General features: G+C 41.2%; 1 protein-coding gene across 2 annotated transcripts in view; it reads left to right on the top strand.

Moving 5' to 3' along the window:
* The first annotated feature begins 352 nt into the window (after nucleotides 1-352).
* The window catches only part of BTBD7 (BTB domain containing 7), a 52,362-nt gene continuing 38,756 nt past the window's right edge, over nucleotides 353-13,958 (top strand). For both annotated transcript variants that reach the window (XM_036384417.2, XM_036384416.2), the window contains exon 1: nucleotides 353-431. The gene's annotated coding sequence lies outside the window, so the exon portion shown is untranslated. The remainder of the gene's footprint in view (nucleotides 432-13,958) is intronic.

Here is a 13,958-nt window from a genome sequence, read left to right as displayed (position 1 = left end):
ACACCACTTGCATTGCAGACAGCCCCGCACCTGGGCATGCACCGAGCCTGGGAGATGTGTCACACGCAGCAATACAGGCAGTGCACGCGGCGTTGGAACGGGGATCGCGGGAGGGGCGCACACGCCGAGCTCGCTTTTCCCCACGATCCCTGAGCAGCTGTGCGGGAAAAAGCCCCGAGCTCCCCGACCCACCGGGACCCGGCAGCGCCGCCCACCCCGCGCCTCCCCCTCAGCCCCGGCCTGGCCCCGGCCCGGCCTCCCGGACCACGTGGCTCGCGCGCCGCAGCGCCGCCGCCGCGCAGGCGCCGTGCGCACTCCCGCTGCCCGGCCGAGCCTGGGGCTCGGGAGCAAAATGGCGGCGGCCGGAGCGGGGCCGGGCGGGAGCGGGCGGCGCTGAGCGGGAGGATGGCGGCGGCGAGCGGCTGCCGGAGGTGAGGCACCGCGGGAAGCCCGGCTGGGAGGGGATCGCGGGCTTGGTGTCACGACGGCGGAGGGGAGGGGGCAAGACCGTCGACGCCCCCACGGCGGGACTCGGTGCGCGCCCCGCCGGGCCGGCTGCGGGCGGCTTGTCCCGCTGCGCCGCTGCCAACCCGCAGCTCCGCGGGGCCCCGCCGCGGGAGGGAGCCTTGCTCCCCGTGCCGCTCCCGGCCCGCAGGGTCCGCGCTCCGGAGCGGCGGCGGCGGCGGCCTCGGCTGTGCCTGTCCGCGCTGTCGGGTCCTGCCTCGCCGCCCTTTCGCTCTCTTCTCCTCTCCCTCCTTCTGTGCCCTCCGCCCCGGCGCACTCTCCGCGGAGCTGCAGGGGTGCTCGGACCGTCTCCCCCCGGAGCTGGTGCGGGGCTCGTGCTCCCGCGGCCGCGGAGCTCCGCCCGTGCCGGGCCGGTGAGAGCGCGGCCGCCGTGGCTGCGGAGCTCCCGGCGGGGCCGCTCAGCCCGTGCCGTGCCCGTGCCCGTGCCCGTGCCCGTGCCCGTGCCCCTGGCCTGGGACTGCTGCTGCTGCTGCTGCCCCGGGGTTGGTGGGGTTCTGCCCTGCTCCTCTCTGTACAGGTGTTACCGCGGTGTTCCTGCAGAAACTTGGAGAGCTTTGTAGGTGATGTGTTCGCTCGTGCCTCTGGAATATTCCTGCTGCCCGTGGGATAAGCGCTTTTCTGTTGGTTCGTGTTTCTACTTGCTCTTCCCCGCCATCCCATATGAGACCGTCGGGTGAAAGATGACACACATGTCGAGTACTAACATAAAATACGATAGCAGGATAATAAAATACGTGTTGATGCAATGATAGTTTGTGTGAGAATTTACCTTAGGCAGTGTAGCGTTGCTTGAGGCTTTGCTTCAAACCAATGTAATATAATAACAAATTTAAAGTGTTTGGCAGATATACCATTGGGATGTGATCGCCTCAGGTTTTGCAACATACCGCATGCTCTGTTTTAATTTAGAAATGGAGAAAATAAAAACAGAAGCTGAAATAAAAAATTTTTAAACCTTGTAACTCATGTTGAGACACTGAACAGCTTGAGGAGATAAAGCTTTACCCTCTTTGTCTGAAAGATCTCAGGGAAGAGGATAAGTTTTCTAAGCTTCTCTTTTATTGTTTCAAATACTTCATCCTAGTTCTGTGTTAGTATCCTTCTTCACACAGGGTGGTGCAGGGTGGGGGAATTTCTTCATAGATCCTTCTCCGTTTGAACCTTTTGCTTAAGATTTCAGTGAAAATACTTTTTCCTCCACCCCTTGTTGACTAAGAGTCTGCTACCAATGAAACAAAAATAATTCTGTAGATGTTATTTATGAGGATGTGGAACAGAAGGCTGTTAGTAATGTACAGATTCTGTGGACCGTGATATTTACAAGGCAAGGTCTGAGTGCTTATTATGTAAAATATCTGTGTGAAGATAATGCATTCAGAAGGTATGGGTTGTGATGTTTTCTCCCTTTTTGGAATAATTTATCAACTAGATAACTAGTCTCACTTGATGGACCAAAGCATTATTGAGCCATTTAAGAACTTGCTACTTTGCTGTGTCAATTAGTGTTGTGTAAACAGTACTATCTGTTCGTGCTTATATGTAAACGTGATGAATGTCACAGTAAATCTAGCTTGTATCTTAAGTTACAACACAAAGCTGCCAATTGCTCACTGGTTTGTATTCAGCTCTAAAGTTAGGCTTGCATAGTTGGGCTGCACACAGGTAATCTTGGAAATGGAGCTCAGTGTTTTGTGTCAGATGTACAGCCAGTGTTTGTTTTTGTTCACTGGAGATGAAAACAGCTGTTGAATCCTTTGTATTTCTGCTCAGCTGCACTAAGCATTGTTTCACTTGCTTTCAAACTTTAGCCAATGTATAAATGGGTTTGACATTCTAATCTGACCGTGCTCTTTTATGTTTAAGCATACAAACTAGAAGTTGTCTTGGTTCATTTACTGTGGCATTGTTGCAGTTGTTGCCATTTTAAAAATCCTTACCTCTTACATTAGTAAGTAAATTCTCTTCATATGTCCAGATTCCCTTGCTGAGTCATAGACACAGTGGTGGTGTAGTGCTTATAGCTGGCATGGACTGATTTGCAAAGACTCATACATGAAGGAATAGAATTACTTTTATAAGCTCTCCTGGAAGACTTGCATGGATTTGTCATAGGGATTTTAAATTTTTTTTTCCCCTCTTAGTTTTCAAGCTTGTCTGAGAAGCTGCAAACTTTGTGTTGTGAAGATATGTTGCTCACTGTTAAATTAGAGTAGAATGTGCTGCCTTTGCAGCCAGCTTCTTAAATTTAATTCAGTGAAACTGCCAGAGCTTGATGAATTGACAACAAAATTTTGAGTCTTCATTTTGAAAGCGGCCTTTCAAGTTGCTGCATGTACGTGGTGTCAGGTTTACAGATTGATTGTCACCGATGACAATTAATCTCAAGGTTTGTTGGGGATGAATTTTAGGCTGGGACAATGTCTTCTTCTGTCCTGTTAGTAAGCTGCCTTGGTGATGTGGTGTCTTGGGGTGCTGCAGGTGGCCATAGGAGGAGGTGGGACACTAACCCTGCTTGCTCCTCTGCCACCCTGATGCTTGTTTGCTTGTGATATATCAGACCACATGCAAGAAAAGGGGAGTTTCTTCTGATGTCTTGGGTACACTATGGTGACCGAGGTAGTTGTGGCTGCCTTTCAGAGGCAAACAGATGAATGAAAACATCCTATGGACACATTGATGGGCTGAGTGTAGTTCACATTAATCAATAAATAGATTTATAGGGAAACTGTGAGATTGCACTTAAGAAGAAATAACTCTATTCCTAATGATACTGATGAGAATTACAGCAAATCTTGATAGAGAACTGCAAGTTTTAGTATTAACTCTAAATTTCTTGTTGTTCATTTGCTTTTTCTTAACATATTAGATGGCTTTTGATTTCTGTTACCAGGTGAATGGCTTTTCCCATTTTTTCACACTAGTCTGGAAACCTGATGCACAACTTTACTGTACATGCAGTGGGGACCAGGAATCCTAGTTCAGATATGTTAGTGAGCTTCCAGGGAGTCCTCTAGGTATTGCTTTGTTTAATTTCCCAGGGTCTTTGAAAGATAAGCCTTGTCAGTATCCTTTAATCTTTGAAGAGTAGCTATTTTTTGAATGCTCTTTCCTATATTGGCTTACTAGTATGCCTGAACTATAAGAAGGAACTGCAGATGCCACATTTGATTCTTCTCTTGCATTTTACACCCATCTAGTCTGTCCTGCATGTCTCCCAAGAAGGATACCATCTGTAATGATGCTTTCTATATAATGAATGGACACTAGGAGATTGAAATTGTTATTATAATATGATTATTATATTTTGGTTTATTTAAATTATTAAACTGTACTTATCTCAACCCATGAGTTTTACTGCATTGCTTTTTCTTTGCTTTCTGTTCTGTTCCCTATCCCACTGGCAGGGGGAACCCACAATAATAAGGATGCCTATGAGGTTCTTGATAGATGGTTAGTGGCAAAATTGGTTTAAACACTTTCAGTCACTGCTGCTTTTCCTTACTTCCTGCACTGTCCCTTCAGCTGTGTTGGTAGGGCTGTTTACATGGCTTCACTCTGAAACATTCAGGAAATTGATCTGTATGAAAAATAAACCACTAAAGCACAAAATAACTTCATGTCAGATCCTTCATCTGGGTCATCACATTGCTGTGGAAAGTCTGTTTGCACAGTGTAGAGGTGAGGCCAGGGGGGTAAAGGAGGTTGGGGTGGAACTGTGTTGCCTGCTGTGCTGGATTCAAGTATATACTTAGTTAAATTTAAACCTGATTTGTTTGCTCCATTGTGTGCAGGTGTTGTGCAAGCTTACACCAAACACTACTGAATATGAACTTTCACTACTGGTGGCCTTGCAGACATGTCCAGCCTGTTGGGGATTTTCTATCATCAGTGGGTTTATTTAGATGTTTGAGTGCTTAAGCATGCAAGAAAAAAATTAACAGCAGTCAAAACTGATTAAGAAGAAGCTTTCAGTACTAAGTGTGGAGGTATAGTGTTTTGGGCAACATCTTCCTAAATCACTTTTATGTTTCAGAAGTATCTTCTAAGTGATTTTACTTCGTTTTTCAAACTTGGCATTCAAGTGTGAGCTGTTACCTGTATAACTGACTGATAATTTTCTAAATTCTATTTGATCTTTGTCCTCAGATTTTGTTCTAATTCAGTGATCATTCATACTGTATATTTTTTATGGCATTCAAACGTCATTTTATGTTCAGTTCTTCTTGTATTAAAAAGACTGGACTTCTTGTATTCATCCTGGCTTTCCTGTGCTATCATACCCTGTTTCCAACCCACTGTAGTAAATAGTAAAGAGTAGAATTTAATTTTCTAAAATCTCTTTTAGAGAATATCTTTCTAGTTCTGCAGTTATTGTGATTCCCCATATTGTTAAAGAGCCTTTTTATTTCTACTCTCTCCTCTTTCTTACAGGACCATTTCATTATGGCAACTTGTAGCTTTTAAGATTAATCTCTTTTTCTTCATCACTTCTGAACTTTGACATTATCTAGTGGGAAGTGCTTTGGAGAGAGATCAAGCTAGTTAATGATATGCAAGATTACACTAATTTGGAAACCTTGTCCAAGATCTGTTGAAACCTGGTATCAGGATAACTATCAGGACATTTTACCATTCTGCTGATGGTAACAATGGCTAAACTCAAAGGAGTTGATGTAAACAGTAATGTGGTGAGTGACTGCTGCTTGGTTCTTTAGTTGGGCTTATTATTTTGTGCCCTAGAACTTGCAGAAGCTCTGTGGGATCAGTAGAGCTGTATCTCTGTGTGCTTGCCTGTGTATTTTAAACTGCAGCTAGGCTGAGAGAAGATTGTTCTCATAGTCTGCCACTGAGATTTTAATCAAGGTTTCGTACACAAAGAGCAAGAATACCAAGGTCTTGTCGAGGCATCCAACATGAGTAAAACTTTGTAACTATTTATATGAAAATTGAAGTATTTTTTGAGTGATCAAGTAGATCACATAGCATTAGTGAGAAATTGAAGTGCTGCTTTGCTTATCATCTGCTATTCCAGATCTCTGTACTGCAATGAAGAATATAAAACACTTCTGTAAATGGGTAGGTTATTTTAAGTGCTTTAAAAATAATCAGTATGAGTGACAAAAGTTCCTTTTCTTCTCCTGACCCCAATATTGGAAATGCTGCTTGAGAGCTAATTAAAAGCATTCTAACATAACAAATACAATCAGAATGCAACAAGACAGTATTTTGTGGACTGGTGCTCCCTTATTCTTTGATCTCTTTTGATCTTCTGCTTTAGCTTTTTTCAAATGATGATTCTTGATGTAAAGATGGGGGAGAAGTGGTTCATTGTCTGTTAGAACTGGGTTTGTTGTGGATTTGGTGATTTTTTGACTAGTCTAGGAAGATGTCTTTTTTAAAGCCCTCCTGCTGCTGTGATAATTATACTGTTTATCCACTTAAATTCTGCAGTGTATAAGATGGGGCTGTGCTGAAGTTCTTTTTACATGTGGGGGCATTTAGAGGTTTTTCTCATGTACCCAGATGTATGTCTTAAAATACATAAATGGCTAACAACCTCTGAAGCTGCTTGTGATACTTAACTGAATGACCAGAAGATTTCATCCTGAAGAAGGAAGGAGCATTGGCATACACAGTGGAATTTTGTATTTTCCATTTAAAATACCCCTGGTGAATCCCAGACTAACGAAGCATGTGAATATATTAAAGGCTGATGTCTTGAACCTTGGTTCATCCTGTACTGGACATGCCAATTTCAGACATCTTGAGAGATGAAATGAAATGCATATAAAATGTCTAGAATGCAGGTAGAGAAGATAATGTTAATAGGTTCATGGATTTCTTTACAGTCATTCTAGTAGTGACTGCTGCTCTCTGAAATACATCAAGTTGCTTATACTGTCATTTTAAGTTGAAAATGCCTTTGCCAGTCTATAATGAGGTACTTCTAGGAAGCCTTTGAAATTGTTTTTATTATACCACAGTGACAAGCAAGGTATGAGAATGCTGAGTTGACAAAAAGCACGCTGGAGATGGGAAGCTTGGTGTTACTCAGTGTAGTGATGGCCTTGGTACTGAAGGAGGAATACTCTAAGTTGTGTCAGTACTGAGAGGCAGCAGTTATTACTGGGGAGCTGCATGCAAGCCCCATAATTTCTGCAGAGGAATGTGTGTGACAGCATGAGGAGCTACTCAGTGTCCTTGTGAGGCCCCCCACACTCCCAATGTATCAAGTATCTCCATCTTCTCTGCAGTTTATTTTCATGAGTGATTAGCTTATCTAAATTTTGGATAAGAATGTGTGTTTAAACACACATTTAAATTCTTTAAATTCTCAAATCCCATCTTGGCTGACTGTTTTGGTTTTTGGAGGGATTTTTGTATAGCCAAAGATAATATTTAAGAGAATAATTTGATGTATCCTTTCTTAAAAGTACATTAAAAGGTACATTATTTAGGTCAAAAAGTATCTCTTGCTTCTTATTTGGTCATTAAAATCTCTTTAGGGTTTAGTCCTCCATTAAGCACTTCTAGAAATGTGTATTTGGACCTGAAATGCCAGAATACCCTTCTAACACAGTAAGGTTAACATGCTGTATAAGGCCTGTCTGATTGTATTTTGTAGTTCTAGGCATGGATCTGAAGACCTGGTAGCCTCTGGTAAAGTGACTCTCATAAGTATTTCTGCACTGCATCAAAGCTGCTTGTCTTTAACTGCAGTTGACTACAGTCTTTGATGTTATAGCAGGGGCAATTACTACTTGAAGTTGGTTTTAAAGCTTAAATTACATGTCTTCTGAAAATGATGTTAATCAGAAGTACAGTCTTATTACAAACTTTCTAAAATATCTGTTCGTACTACTCAGGGCTTTTCCACTACAAGTAAAGTAAAATTTGTCGTGTCTTGTTCTGAGTTTCTCAAGACATTTGAATTTCTCTGCTGGGAACATCTGGGGTAATTTTGTTACTGCATAATTTCTCAGTTAATTATTGGCTCCAAGTTTCCCCTTTGGATTAACAGACTTGTGCTGATCTAGGTATTTCCCCACCACTACCTTGGGCATCTGCTGTCCTTTCTCCTCCTTCCCTTCTTCCCTCATTCTGTTTTTTAGCTACCAACTTATTTTTGGATCATTAAATTGAAAAATGCCACATTTTGTGACTGAGTGTTAGCTGCATCAAAGCTCAGTTGTATCAGGCACTAGCAATCTTCAGTAGTAATGAGGGTGCTTTTATTTAAATATCTTGTGGATCTGGAGTTTCATCCTTGTTTTATGTTTGGAAGGAAAGGGAACTTGCCCTTTTTTCCACATATACAAGATTGATGTGTTTCGTTATTGAAACAAACCTTTCATTTTTTGTTAATCTGAAAACTGATCCAGCTAAAAACTCTTCTATTCATTGAACATGAAAGGAGAATTGAGTGGGAATGATCATCTAGGTAGAGAGGGAAGTCAGATTTCTTTTTTTTTTGTTTGTTTGTTTTTGTTTGGTTTTTTTTTTTTTTTGGTGGCAGTGTTGTCTTTTTTTCTTTAAAGTATTGAACTTTTCAACTGATGGAAGAATCAAAGTTGGTTTGAGGAGTAGAGCACAGGCTGGCAAAGTGTCTGCATTTTGCCATTTCTTTGAATGTAAAGGAATTGTGGTATCAAGGACAGTTGTGCATGAAAGACAAGATGAACAAAATGTGATCTAAAATTACATTAGGTGCAGTGGATTTCTTTAATGGGTTTTCCTGTAATTAGTGCAATACAACGACTTTTGCTTCCCTCCTAAAAGTTTTGTTTGATTTCTTTGAAAAATCTAGTTATTTTTTTAGTATTCTGGGACATCTGAAAAGCTTCAGATCTTGTGGGGAGAGAAGGAAGAGTTAAGGCATGTCAGCAGTCTGCTCAAAGGGCAGATTTGCCTTAGCAAATAGTTAAACAAGAAACCACCCCATAAGCTTTTCTAACTCTGCAGCCTTTAAAAGTCTGTGTTCATGAGTTATGTGTAGATGTTGCTGAATTAATGAAATTAAATGTGTACATGATTGGTGCCTCTGTTTTCAGAAACAATGTTATGTCAACATTTGTGATGCTCTTTTGACTGTTCTGTAAAACTTGCATATTCATGTTACAGAACAAAAAAATGCTTTGGAAGTGCAGAGAGAGCTTGTTGCAGGAAATGTGGAAGACATAACTTCCTTTTCTTGCCAAGGGGAAAATGTAAACAAAGCTCCAACTTAATTGTAGGCTAAGTACTAGTCTGGTTTTCTGACTAAGCCTTTCCTTCCTTAATTGATTTCTTTTATCATTGAGAAAGTATGTTTTCTGAAATGAATTCCTGTAGTTTTGGGCAGGACATTCCTTAAAGTTTGTGAGCATTTAGTTCTTGCTCCACTTTTATGGAATCTAAATATAGGTATTAATGAAGATAACTACTGAAACTGAAGTTACTGGTATAACTCTTGAGGGAAAATATTGCAGTATTAATGTATTTTGCTACTATCTTCAAAATGGCTGAAATCTTTGAAGTGTACAGCATAGAAAAATTTCTTGGCATCAGGTGTTATAAGTGTTAGTTGGTAGTATCAGTGTGGCTCTTAAAATTTTCTGCTGAAGTTAATGAATTTAAATTAACTGCAGAAGAGTCCATCCAATGGGGACATCTTTCAAATATGTAAGTTTTTAAGTAACTGATAAAATCTTAGTATATACAGATGTAATTGATTTATAAGAACAGGTATAAGATCGTTGTGTTAGTTGTGGGGGGAGTTTCTTAAAAACCTCTAAATACAAGGAAAATGTTCTGTGGCTTTGACCAGGGATTTCACCCTTGCTCAGGGAGGCAGCAGTACATAACCAGTTTACATGGTCTCAGATAAGTCAACTGTTGTATAAATACCATGTACAATCAATTTTACAAATTGATTTTGTATTGCTTCCTGCAGCAGTGAACAGAATAGACTTGGAAGATGTGAGTGTCACATCTGGTGCCAGCCAGGGTGACTTGAGGAGAGAACAGAAAGCATGGGTATAGTTTGGGGAGTTGTGAGGCAGTCTAATAGGAATAGTCTGCTCTCTTCATATTGAGAGCTGTGAGATCCTGTTCCAGTTTTAGCTGCCTGTCAGACAAACGTGCTGCAGTTCCCTCTTCCTGTCTGTTATCTGCCAGTCTCTCCAGCAGTGGGGTGATGCATCAGCCATTTGAAATGACTTGGTTTGTGATCATATAATCCCTGTATGCAGTGTGAGGGGGAGCAAGAAAACCCCTTGGCAGGATGGAGTGTGAGGGAACAGTACAGTTCCCTGTTAGTTTGACTTTGGTGGTAGTCTCAGATCACCCTGGTGTACCTGTGAAGAGCTGGCAGGCAGTGAGTCCTGCATACACAGTTAGCTTCTCCCTGTCAGAGGACGAGTTCGCTACATTGAGGGGAATATATTTAAAGTACACATAGGCTTGGCTTTGTATTTTTTCTTTTATGAGTAATACCTAGATGCATATATTCTGGCACTGCAAATTTAAAATCATCCAAGCATTCAAAAAAGCAGCAGCTCCCATGGACCTCTTTAGTAGTGATGGCTGCTATGTGAGGTGTTGTTAACCAGGGAGGGAGCAAACTGCACAGATACAGAGGAAAATAAGTTCAGGAAAAGAAGCAGCAATCAGCCACCTGGATACTGGGAGCACTGTCATGGTGAGCCCTAGCAGTAGCTGCTGCTGTCTAAATTGCCTTTTTCTGCTAGGACTGCCCTTGCTTTGCAGGCGATTTTTCCTACTGTTAATTTTTTAGGAGCTCTGGACAAGAAAAGTGCATTGCAAAAGTGGTATTATAGCTGCTCACTTAAAGGAAGATGTTTTCATTGACAGTGGTAGTTGGCTGAGTGAAGATTGAGGCAGTGCTGTACCTGGGCAACAGCTGGAGCAGCCACACCAAAGGATCAGCTGAAAACAAACACGGTCCAGTCAGGACTTGCATGGCTTTCCAAATGTCTGCTACAGTGAAGAGGTACAGCTCTGCAGCAGGAATAGGTGCCTGGGGACTGGGAATGTTTATTTTTTGAAGATTCTGTCTACTGAGTATTAGTCAAACTGAATGTTGTGTTTGATTGTGGGGAGCAAAGTAACCTTTTCTTGCTGTTCTTCCTTCTCTGTGGCATCATCTGGGTTCTTTGAGCCATTTGGTAAACTGGTGCAGGGAGCTAACTACACTGGGGAGATAAAAGTCTCACAGAAGAGAATTCCTGTGTTTAGCTGCTGACACAATGGAGGTGCTTTGGGGAGGTGCTGGTGGTAGCTGTGGTGAGCACTGGCACTGAAGAAATGAGTGTGGGACCAGTGTTGGTGAACCAACTTAGGTTTGTATACACCAAATTATGCATTTTGAATCCAGATTGCAACTGTGGTTTTGTTGGATGTAAAACTTGTCATGGCTTGTGGCTTACTGTTGAAAGTATTCAAACTGTAGCTGTAATGAGTTAATTTTATGGCTGTGACTTAATGCTGTCTTCAATGAGGAAAATCAGTGTTTCTTTAATAAAATTCCTGGTGTCTCATGAAATGACTGGACTAGATTGCTTTTTGAGTTTTTACCACACCTTTTCATGTTCCCCCTTCCAGTTTTTCTATTGTATATAGATGTATCCATTAGTGTTAAATGGGTAAGAAATGATGCTAGCAGCCAATACTTCAAACTTGTTTTATTAAAGAGAAGAGGCTGAATGGGTGAAATTGCTGTTGTGTGATGACAAGAGGACCCACAGAGAAGATGGTGTACAGAAGAAAAGGAATGGTGGTGTATTAAGGCCTGAAGTGTAGAGAAAATTGTTTTGGATACACAGCAATATTGGTAATAGCAGTTTTTAGCCACAGGCAGGGGTTTCAGTGGAAGTAAATGAGCTGTGTATTGTTACCAAGCATCTTGGAGGCTTGAGGATAAAGGAAGAGTGTTGTATAGAAACACTGTAGTCATGAGGAATGATGTTCCAAGCAACAGAAATATCACAAGATGCTGTTATTGATGCAATGACTGGCTGGCAGGATGAAGAGTTGATTGCAGCCAAAGTAAGATAGAAGTAATTTTTCATCTGATCTATTAAAAGAGGCCACCTATATGGGAAGGCTGATCAATATGTGGGTCCAAGACTTTTTAGTTTGCTTTGATGTTGGAGCTATTGTGAAAACCCCAAGCAGTGTCATCACCAGAGATGACTCAGGCTGTGGAAGTTAATAAGGGAGCTAAAGCTGAGTGATCAAAAGGTTGCTTTTTTGAAGGTGAGTTGAAAATAGTAAGTCATAAGATAGGGTGGGTGCTGCTTGCCTGCTGAGGTAGGTACAGAGCAGTGTCTGGGATTGCCCTGTGAGTTACTGTAATGCACTCTCAGAGGCAGAGCATGTTCTCAGAGGAAGTGTGAATGTAACTGTGCACTGAATTTACAGGCACTGCTGTGTACAGGAAACTCCCACGTCCTCATTCAGAGTAAATGACTTTCTGTGAAATAATTGGGCCTGGATAAAAAGGGAAAATAACTCCAGTACAAGGAAAACTGTAGGGTGTATGGATCTTCCATATGATTGGGGTTTGAGCCAGGATTTTCCCATCTCAGTAGATTTGTTAATTGAAAACAGGATTTTGTGTTGTGGTTGGGTCACAGCTTCAGCAAGAGGAGGAATTCCCTTTCTTAATGAGACATAGAGGGATCTTTGGAAGGCACTCTCAGACTAAATGGAATAAAGTTCCTTGGGGATAGAAGACTGTGGAGATGAAAGACTGCTTGCTCTGTTCCAGAAGAAGCAGCAATTCTGTTGACAGATGAACAGTACAGGGATAAGAAGCCCATGAAATAGGCTCTGTAAAGGTGGTAGAGCTTCATGTGGAAGGTTATTACTTCTGCTCCACTTTTGCCTTTTCCAGAGGGGGAAAAAGAACAGGTGACCATGGATATTGCTGCAGTAATGGACAGTCATTATCTGGAGACACTGAGGAGGACAGTGGTCTTACCAGACTAGTGTTGGACCTCAGTAACCAAGGCTGAATGCAGCTGAAATCTCCATGAGTTAGGTAGCTGCCTGACAAGACAAAGTGTTGGCCTGAACTTTGATTGAAAAAAAAAATGCAGGCTACTTTAAAAAAAGAAGAAGAAAAAAAAAAAGTCTGTTCCTTTTTCTGAGGTACTTTTCATGTAATTTGGAAGTTCCTTTTTTTTTGTCTTAACCAACTGATGTGTTCATATATGTAAATCAAAGAATATTTGCTGTTCCTAAAAAAAAACAAGTGGGTAATTTTTGCTCATAAGAGGCCTTTTGAAACACATTTAGACTCCTCAAAATTTATCACAGTATGTCAGACTGTGCTGCAATTATTCTAGACTGGCTAAAATTAATTATCCTCATTTTCCTGTAAATGGATATGTTCATACCTAATTACTCTGTTTAGTGATATTGATAAAGATTTGGTGGATAGGATTTTTCAGATTTTCTTATAAAGTAGATTTAATGATGTTTTTATCTAAATCAGATAATCTTCCTTTCAAGTTAACTTGTGAAAAAATGGAGTCATTGAAGAATACATTCTGTAATTTCACTTCAAGAGAGTCCTAGAGGGCCATAAATGAGCTCTGCTCATTTGGGTGAAAGAAGTGTTTTGAATTCATCTTCAAGAACATTAGTTGAGTCTTTCATATAAATGTTAAAAATCAGAATAGACTTTTAGTATATTAGTGTGGTTTTGCAACTGACTGTAAGAATTGCTAATGTACAGAGATGAAAATTTATTTGCTGGTATATGAAGACATTTAAGTTGCTTGGGAGGAACAGCCTATTCCATGCAGGATGGTACTGCTATAATTCAGTTAGTCTCTGTGTGCTTTGTGTGTTTGAATTTTTTAGCTGCTGGAATTTTTTGTGTGTAGAGGAATATAAATATGTTGATGTCCCCTGCCTCCCCACTGCTATTAGTGATTTGACCTGTCAGTCCCTGTTAATGACATTATTTATTTACTTCTGCGATTTGACATGTTCATATCATACTTGAAATTGCTTTGCTGATCATCAGAAATACTACTTTGAGCACTGTGTGCAAAGACAGCATTGAAAAGAGGGTTTTTTTCCTGTAAGTTCTGTGGGGTTTTTTTTCAAGTGTTGAAATGCTGCTCAGTGTTTTCAATTTCTGAAGTGTGTGTATCTTCAAGACAACACACCTTTGTGCTCTATTCGAGCATAGTTCTTTTAACTTTCACTCTGATTCCTCAGAGAAAATGTTGAAAATCAGTACAGGTTGGTTGTTGGTGGGTTTTCCCCACTAAAATTCAGTCCAGTGATTCTCAACAAATCTAGAAATAAAAAGCTAGGACTGTTGTGGTGTTTTTATCACCTCTATTTTGAAAGAACTTCTTGATGGAGAAGCATACTACTTCATGGAAGAGAAAATGCTGTAAATTTCATGCTTAACT

This window comes from Molothrus ater, chromosome 6 (genome assembly GCF_012460135.2).
Source record: "Molothrus ater isolate BHLD 08-10-18 breed brown headed cowbird chromosome 6, BPBGC_Mater_1.1, whole genome shotgun sequence".
Classification (NCBI taxonomy): Eukaryota; Metazoa; Chordata; class Aves; order Passeriformes; family Icteridae; genus Molothrus; species Molothrus ater.
This window is presented reverse-complemented; position numbering and strand designations above follow the sequence as displayed.